Source organism: Podarcis filfolensis, assembly GCF_964270895.1.
Source record: "Podarcis filfolensis genome assembly, chromosome: 3".
Taxonomy (NCBI): Eukaryota; Metazoa; Chordata; class Lepidosauria; order Squamata; family Lacertidae; genus Podarcis; species Podarcis filfolensis.
The window spans coordinates 15165799-15174060 of NC_139606.1; the positions used below are offsets into that span (position 1 = coordinate 15165799).

General features: G+C 44.8%; 1 long non-coding RNA gene across 1 annotated transcript; it reads right to left on the bottom strand.

The window, feature by feature from the left end:
• Nucleotides 1-367: 367 nt before the first annotated feature.
• On the bottom strand, nt 368-5130 carry LOC310759814. Its single transcript, XR_014546519.1, has 3 exons — nt 4941-5130; nt 1271-1378; nt 368-515 (listed from the first exon to the last, which is right to left on the bottom strand). It is a non-coding gene; the product is annotated as an uncharacterized lncRNA (long non-coding RNA).
• Nucleotides 5131-8262: the final 3132 nt, after the last annotated feature.

An 8262-nucleotide genomic window follows, 5' to 3' on the forward strand; every position in this document is an offset into this window, starting at 1 on the left:
AAACACACCCACACACCCCCTCAAGGTAGGTCATACGCCTCAGCAACCGCTGTTTGCCTCCCCCCCCCCCCCGCAAGTGCTTTTGCCTGGCAGCACTGTGTCATTCAACTCTTAACAATGCCTCTTGATGGTCTGGATGGAGGAGAGAGGGATGTTGCGAGTTGTGCAGAAATTCATCAACCTTGGAAAGATGCATCTATAGTCAGCACAGCTACATATTTTAGAATACATTGGCATGATATCCGGTGCTGTGAAGTCACATCAGATTGTTTTGAAATTCCGGTATAGTCTGGAGACCATAGGCTTATTCTCTGTAAAAGTTTGAAAATCCTTTCATAGTTATAGCTTATAAAAATACATGACTTCATTTACCTTGACTTCATTTATTCCTTCACATTGATTGATTAGTCAGTGGCTATACTTCTTAGGATTGCTTTTTGATGCCTTGTGGAACCTAGAGCTAAGTCTAGCATTTCCCTTCATGTTTGCTGTCCAAGAATCTTCTCCTTATGGTTCTGGAAGGTTCAAGTGCATATATAGGTATTTGAGTTACTACAGAATGGGAATGGGCAGACATTAGACTTACAACGTCTACTTTGCTCTTACTAGAAGCCCAGGTATGTACTGGAGCCAGCGGTTGTGAGTCCAGGAGTTTGTTATGAGTACCAGAATTGTTGGAACACAATGCCCTTCTATGCAAAAGGCCACACCCGGATATCACCAAACCTTTTTTATTTCAGCAATATAATTTAACATGGAGGGGGTGTTATGTATTCAGTAGTCTGTGTTTGCTTGTGCTTGTGTCTGGACTAAGGATTCTGAGCCCCTGTGTTCTGATTTGATACATGATATCCAATCACAGAACATTTCAGGATTTGAGCCTCTGCCACTGGCCCTTGAACTCTGAGTCGTGATTCGCAGCTTGGAAATTTAGACAACCAATCACATTGGGAGTGGGAGTGGCCCAGGCTTTCAGAAATGTATATAAGCAGTTGCTTTGCCCCTGTTGTCCAGTTCTGTTAGTTCCATAAAGGTTCTTGCTGTTATCACTGTGTCTTCCCTTGTGGGAACCCACCTACACTTCCGGGGGTATTGGATTGCTGCTATTGTTAAGCAGTTTGAAGTCAAATATCCTTGCCAACCTACTACAAATTACTCTATCCCCTGCTGTGATACACATACTAAGCACTCAAGCCACATAGATAACAAGAACTCATAGTTCAAATTTATAATCAAGCAAGAAAAAAGAGCAAGAAGATGTCACAATTACCTCACTTTCTGTGACTCCATCGCACATGTTCAGTTGGTTCAACCACTCTTCTGTGGGAGGGCAGATGAATGACATTTACTTACTCCTCCATAAGGAAAAGAGGAATTTCTGAAATTCATATGACACAACCTAGTGATTGTGTGGACTCTTGTATTACTGTTACAACCATCTTCCTGGAAATGGAAACAATTTAATGCACAGTGGTTAGACAGCCTGTACTGTTCACTTTTCAAAAATAAAAAATATGCAATCTAAGCACAAGGTTTCCTATTTCAGTCTGCCCTCCACACCTAAGACCAAGCACCTCATCTGTGTCCATTAGGGGTGCAAGGAAGGCAATTAGAGCAATTCTGAAGGCATTCAGTAAATCTGATATTTTCACATATGCGAGTTGCACTGATGCTCCCATCAGCATTGACAGTGATGAAACAGAAATGGGCACAGCAGTGCTGCCGCTAATGCCAGAGTTCGTTACACAAATCACTTTATCAGTTGCCCATAAGGTCTAAAAATGCCCTTCACATTAAACACAGAGGCGTGCATTGAATTGGGTGGCCTGTTCCCCTCCTTTCCATCAAAACAGTGTGCTGCTGACATCCCAATAATTCACTGAAGGTTTTTGCATTCCCACTGCGGCTCTGAATGACAGCCTAATGCTGTTATTAAAGAAATTGCTTATCCTAAAGTTTCCCACACTTCATGCATACTGACAACTTGCAACTCAACCAAGAAGATATTAGCATTTCCTATAACCTTGGATCTCCACAGTGCAAAGCTCAATACTTAAAGCGGATTGGACACTTGCAGATTTAATATTTTCACACCATTGCCCATCCATACGGAACTGGAACTGGAATGACCTGCGCTTCATGCAAAGTACTGCACTTATCGTGTAGACACGTGCAACAATCAAGACACACAGGAGGCAACTGTCATAAAAGATTAAAAAAAGAAGGGTAAAGGACCCCTGGACGGTTAAGTCCAGTTAAAGGCGACTACAGGGTTGTGGCACTCATCTCGCTTTCAGGCCCAGGGAGCTGGCATTTCTCCACAGACAGCTTTCTGGGTCATGTGGCCAGCATGACTAAACCGCTTCTGGCACAATGGGACACTGTGATGGAAACCAGAGTGCATGGAAACACTGTTTACCTTTCCGTCACAGCAGTACCTATATATCTACTTGCACTGATATGCTTTCAAACTGCTAGGTTGGCAGGAGCTGGGACAGAGCAATGGGAGCTCAGCCCGTCAGGAGGATTCAAAACTACCAACCTTCTGATCGGCAAGCCCAAGAGGCTCAGTGGTTTAGACCACAGTGCCACCCATGTCCCTTTCAACTGTCACAAGCCAGAATAGATGGATTTGGGGTAGGACTATATGGTGCTAGCATCAGCACTATTCCCCCTGCCTCTTAATTTATTTTTACCTAAACACTTTTGGGCATCATCACAAGCAGTTGCAGACCTTTGACAGGAGCAGTTAAAGGAAGCAGAGAGAGGAGGAATATTTGTCACATGGGTGGCACTGTGAGTTAAACCACAGAGTCTAGGGCTTGCCGATCAGAAGGTCGGCGGTTCGAATCCCTGCAACAGGGTGAGCTCCCATTGCTCGGTAAATGGGAAGGTAAACGGCGTTTCCGTGTGCTGCTCTGGTTTGCCAGAAGCAGCTTAGTCGTGCTGGCTACATGCCCCAGAAGCTGTATGCCGGCTCCCTTGGCCAATAAAGCGAGATGAGCACCGCAAGCCCAAAGTCGGTCACGATTGGACCTAACGGTCAGGGATCCCTTTACCTTTAACCACCAGATTAACAGTTCCCAAACCCTGCATCTAAATCCATTGTTTGTAAATGGAATCACTTTTTTGGGGGGGGGATATCTTTTCTTAGCCCTAGTTTCATGATGCCCCATTCTTAACCTTCACAATATACATATATGCATATAGGTGAGAGGGAACTGACTGGTCACACTGAATCCATCATCATCTGTGATTATGAAGTTCTCTCTGACCAGTGGCTTTGCAACCAAGTTGCCATGGGCATTTAAAGAAACAAAATTATTAAAGAAAACAAAGTGCACCTAATCATATTTGTTGACTTTTATGAGGTTAGAAATTGTGACCCTGGGAATATGTCAGCTGTGGTGGTTGGTGCCCTCTGGGGTGTGCACAAGTTGGAGAATAGCTTCTACCAAAGGCATCATTGTGGCGATGTGGGTTAAACCACAGAGCCTAGGACTTGCCAATCAGAAGGTCGGCGGTTCGAATCCCTGCGACAGGGTGAGCTCCCGTTGCTCGGTCCCTGCTCCTGCCAACCTAGCAGTTCGAAAGCACGTCAAAGTGCAAGTAGATAAATAGGTACCACTACGGTGGGAAGGTAAACGGCATTTTCATGCGCTGCTCTGGTTAGCTAGAAGCTGCTTAGTCATGCTGGCCACATGACCCATACGCCAGCTCCCTTGGTCAATAAAGCGAGATGAGAGCCACAACCCCAGAGTCGGCCACGACTGGACCAAATGGTCAGGGGTCCCTTTACCTTTAAAGGCATCATGGACTTTGAAGAAGCACGATCTCAGGGCGAATGGGAAAAATGAGCTAAGAGGAAGGCACGTTTGGCAAATCATCACCGTGATCAACTCCTGCTCAGAAACCTACGGCCACCCTGTGGAAGGATGCGTGGATCCAAAATTGGCCTCCATAGTCATTTATGGACACACCGCTAGGACTGCGTTCATGGAATACAATCTTACTCAGCTAAGAGTGATCGCTGGAGGAGGAGGAGGTAGATCAGTAGGCAAGGAGACCAGCCGTCACAGCCAATGACAGACAGACTCAACCCTTGACTAGTTGTAAGAAAGAAGGCAGTCAAGTGGGGACCAGCTAAGAGCACACAGGTTGGTGAGCAGTGCCCTCATGGACCAGCTTCCTCTGAATGTGAAGGACATGGGGTGAGAGCTGGCTCTTGATTTGTCTGCCACAAAGTTAAGGTGTCTTTAAACCTAGATTGTCCCTATGTTCTGCCAGTTCCTGCTGTTCTTCTGCCCATCAGTCTCTCAAACGGCAAACAGCTTCAGTCTGCAAGTTTTTGCTCTGTTGTATCTCAAGTGCTGAGGGACGCAGGTGACGCTGTGGGTTAAACCACAGAGCCTAGGACTTGCCGATCAGAAGGTCAGCGGTTTGAATCCCTGCGATGGGGTGAGCTCCCGTTGCTCGGTCCCAGCTCCTGCCAACCTAGCAGTTCGAAAGCACGTCAAAAGTGCAAGTAGATAAATAGGTACCGCTCCGGTGGGAAGGTAAACGGCATTTCCGTGCGCTGCTCTGGTTCACCAGAAGTGGCTTAGTCATGCTGGCCACATGACCTGGAAGCTGTACGCCGGCTCCCTTGGCCAATAAAGCAAGATGAGTGCCGCAACCCCAGAGTTGGTCACGACTGGACCTAATGGTCAGGGGTCCCTTTACCTTTATCTCAAGTGCTGCTAGCAGTCCTCTGCCTGCCTCCACTATGTCTACTTCCTCTTGCGACCATCTACCCTGGGGGACTCGCTGTCCAAACTGTGTAATAGCTGGAGAGCTGCTCCCCATTGCAGTGAGAGAGACACTCACAAGCCACTCAACATACTATATGCGTGAGCACCCCACCCCCGATGTTGTGATCGCCTGCTCCTGCATAGGCTCACCTCATTGAGGAAAATACTGTGTCACACACTCCGCTGGTATCATTGTGTTGATAGAGAGACTTTCGTCCACATGTTGCTGCTGCTATCTGGCTTCAGCAAGAGAGGTGATGAATCTGCCTGCCTTGAAACATCATTATGCTCTCATGTGGATGCTGCCAGTTTAAAGGAGAGAGACTGGCCATTGTGCCCTCATGATGATGCTGCCAGACTGAAGGAGGGAGATTGGCTATTGTGATATCATGCTGATGGTGCCTGTCTGAAGGAAGAGACACAGGTAACAAGAAGAAGAAGAAGAAGAGTTTGGATTTGATATCCTGCCTTTCACTCCCTTTCAGGAGTCTCAAAGCGGCTAACAATCTCCTTTCCCTTCCTCCCCACAACAAACACTCTGTGAGGTGAGTGGGGCTGAGAGACTTCAAAGAAGTGTGACTAGCCCAAGGTCACCCAGCAGCTGCATGTGGAGGAGCGGAGACGCGAACCCGGTTCCCCAGATTACGAGACTACCGCTCTTAACCACTACACCACACTGGCTCTCTCAAAGGCAGGTTTAAGATTTATCAGAAATCCAGACTTTTTCAGTGACAATCTAAAAGGCCATGTTCTCCCATCATTCCAGGGGACTATATACAGGACAGAGCTCCTGAATCTTAATAATTGGCTGAGAGAGGGAATTTCTGCAGGGGCATTTTTCATTATGCATGCATGACAAACTTTTCTCTCAAAATCCTCTTCTATACAATTGAAAGGTCTAACTTCAGTTTTCATCATCTCATTCCACTCCAAACCCATCTCCTTTAAGTATTAGGCATTTACTTTAAAAGCTATTCATTTCTGTAATCTATTAAAAAGCCCTTTAAGCCTTCATTCACTCTATCAATCCATGCCGAGCATTATGGTTTAAATCTTTAAGTGGTTTACATAAAAACAAATGTTTCATAACTGAACATCAAGGGGCTACATATGCAGCAAGGCATGTATAAAGTTGCGCCAATCAGAAATGTACCTTTCCTTATATGTTGAGCACCTGCAAAAAAACCTCTTGGATCAAGCAGAACTGGAATTCTCTAGTATGAGTATTTTTTTTGTCTTTTGTTAGGAATACTTGAAGCCCTTAGCTACTAAAAACCAATTCTCTCTATATATAGTGAAGTGTTTTGAGGAGGAACATCACTACAATTATTTCCAAGCCACAAGCACGGTGGCACAAAACTCCATTCTTAGATGAAATTTATTACATGCAATTAAATAGCTCGCTTTGTCTTTGCCTGGACCTCAGAAGCTCAGCATTTTAATTTAAAATCACACAGAGAATGCCCTCAATTCTATAATTAGTTATGGGATCTTAGGGTGGTTTTCTCTCTCTCCCTATGGACTACCAATTAAGCAATTGTAACAGAACAATAATTGAAAGTCTAAGGGGCAAGAAGCTAGAAAATTAATATTCATATTCTCTTGTTGCTTAGATGTTGTTGTTTTCCAAATAGAAAAGGAGCAAAAGAGGGAGTGGAGAGAAGAGGCCTTTAAAAAACATACAAAACTAGTGCAAAGATGCACATAGCTTCATGGATGCGATCCACTTTTCTACAACCTCATTTGCTGCTGCAGAGAACAGGGAAAGAAAAGGGAAGTGTGGGTATTCATTATTCTTAATGCTATGGCATTCTATGAGAAAACAAAAAAAACCCTATACTGAAAAATTTATACTATCACAGAATGAAAAGCTGACCACAGGGGAGCTGTCCAGACCCTATGTTTAATGCAACTATTTTTCCTCGATTCTGATAAGAATCTCTGAAGGGTTGGGCTGGGAAATCCAAACATTTTCTCAACTCTCAAGATTGTAATTTTAAGTACGTTACTCTTGGCCTTTTATGTCTTTGCCTGTAAACCTGTGTGATAGTTGCAGCAGGAACAAATTACCGAGTGGCATGGTCCATGTAAGGGACTTGCAGAGGCTTGCTGTGTTTCAGTGACATGTATTTAAGACAAGGTGGCTACAACTTGTTCTAGACACCCAGAATTGCACTCCGGTGGAAGACCATGGGTGTGTGCCTACACACACTCCTTTGTCCACCCAGTTTATGTTAAAGCATGCAGGCAGCTGTTTAAGCTACTTAAGTTGGGCACTTAAGCTCTCTTCCTCTGCTGAATACATGTTTCATAAATGCCCACCCAAGACCACTAGGGAGGTAGTCTCGCAGTAACTGGTCCTTTAACAAGTGGTTGGCTGCATAAGGAATATCCACTCTGGCAAGAGGCTCACAGTAGAACTCTCTATTAAGTTAAAAACATGTTCACCTGTTAAGTACTCGCAAGGCACTGTGTCCCATTCCACTATTGCAAGTAGTGGCCAGTGTGGTGAGGCAGAGCTACCTTCTTGCCACGGGTCATTGCAGCTTACCTGTGCAGGTACACAAGGTTTGCTAGAAAGCCTCTACTGGGGCATTCACACAATCCCAAACTCACCGCTGCCTTGTCCAGGGAAATAGGAGTAACCCTGGTGGACAGCTTTGCCTCACCTCATTCGCTTCTGGTTGTTGCTGCAGACTCACGTCCATGTTTCGAGTTTAAAAATATTAGTGCAGAACATAAACAAATGAAAGCAACATTAAACGCAATTGCTGACAAAATGTGTTAACTATAAATACCGCATGCTTTGTCTTCAACTCCGAGTGCAAGAATCAAGTTGATACCAAACATAAGGGTGTGTACTTTTACAGAACTTCTGGAATATTGATTTATACCCATTGCCATTGTTACAGTGAACCTATTTTCCTAGCTAAGTTCTCCAATGCAGGTATCTTCAACCTTTTCAGATCCAAGACCCACTATTAACCCAAACATGGGGACCCTTTCTGAATCTTTTGCCATATATTTGCATGGTGGCGGTGGTGCTCCTGTTGTGACCCACCTTGGATAAGATCATGACCCACCAGCTGAAGACCATTGCTTACTGCATGAGCTGAAACTTTTAAGCAGCTTTTCACTTTTTACACAGGGTGGTCCTCACTAAAGACATCCACAACTCCAGTACCTACACAACTCATGGGTCTATATTCAAAGGTTGCTTGCACTTCCACCACACTTCTGTACATCTATTGGTACCTCTGCACATAATTCAGCAACTGAATGCATGCCATTGGCTGCTGAAGAATATTGCATTTTGCACTGAAGTGAGGAGATACAGCTTTCCCCATTGAATTGTATATGCAATGGTACCTATCCAACTCAATGTAGTAACAATTATTTAGCAGGCTCACCATGGGGGCGTGGTATGGAGGAGTGCCAATGGTGGGTATACCAAAACTTCCTGCTGCCATTA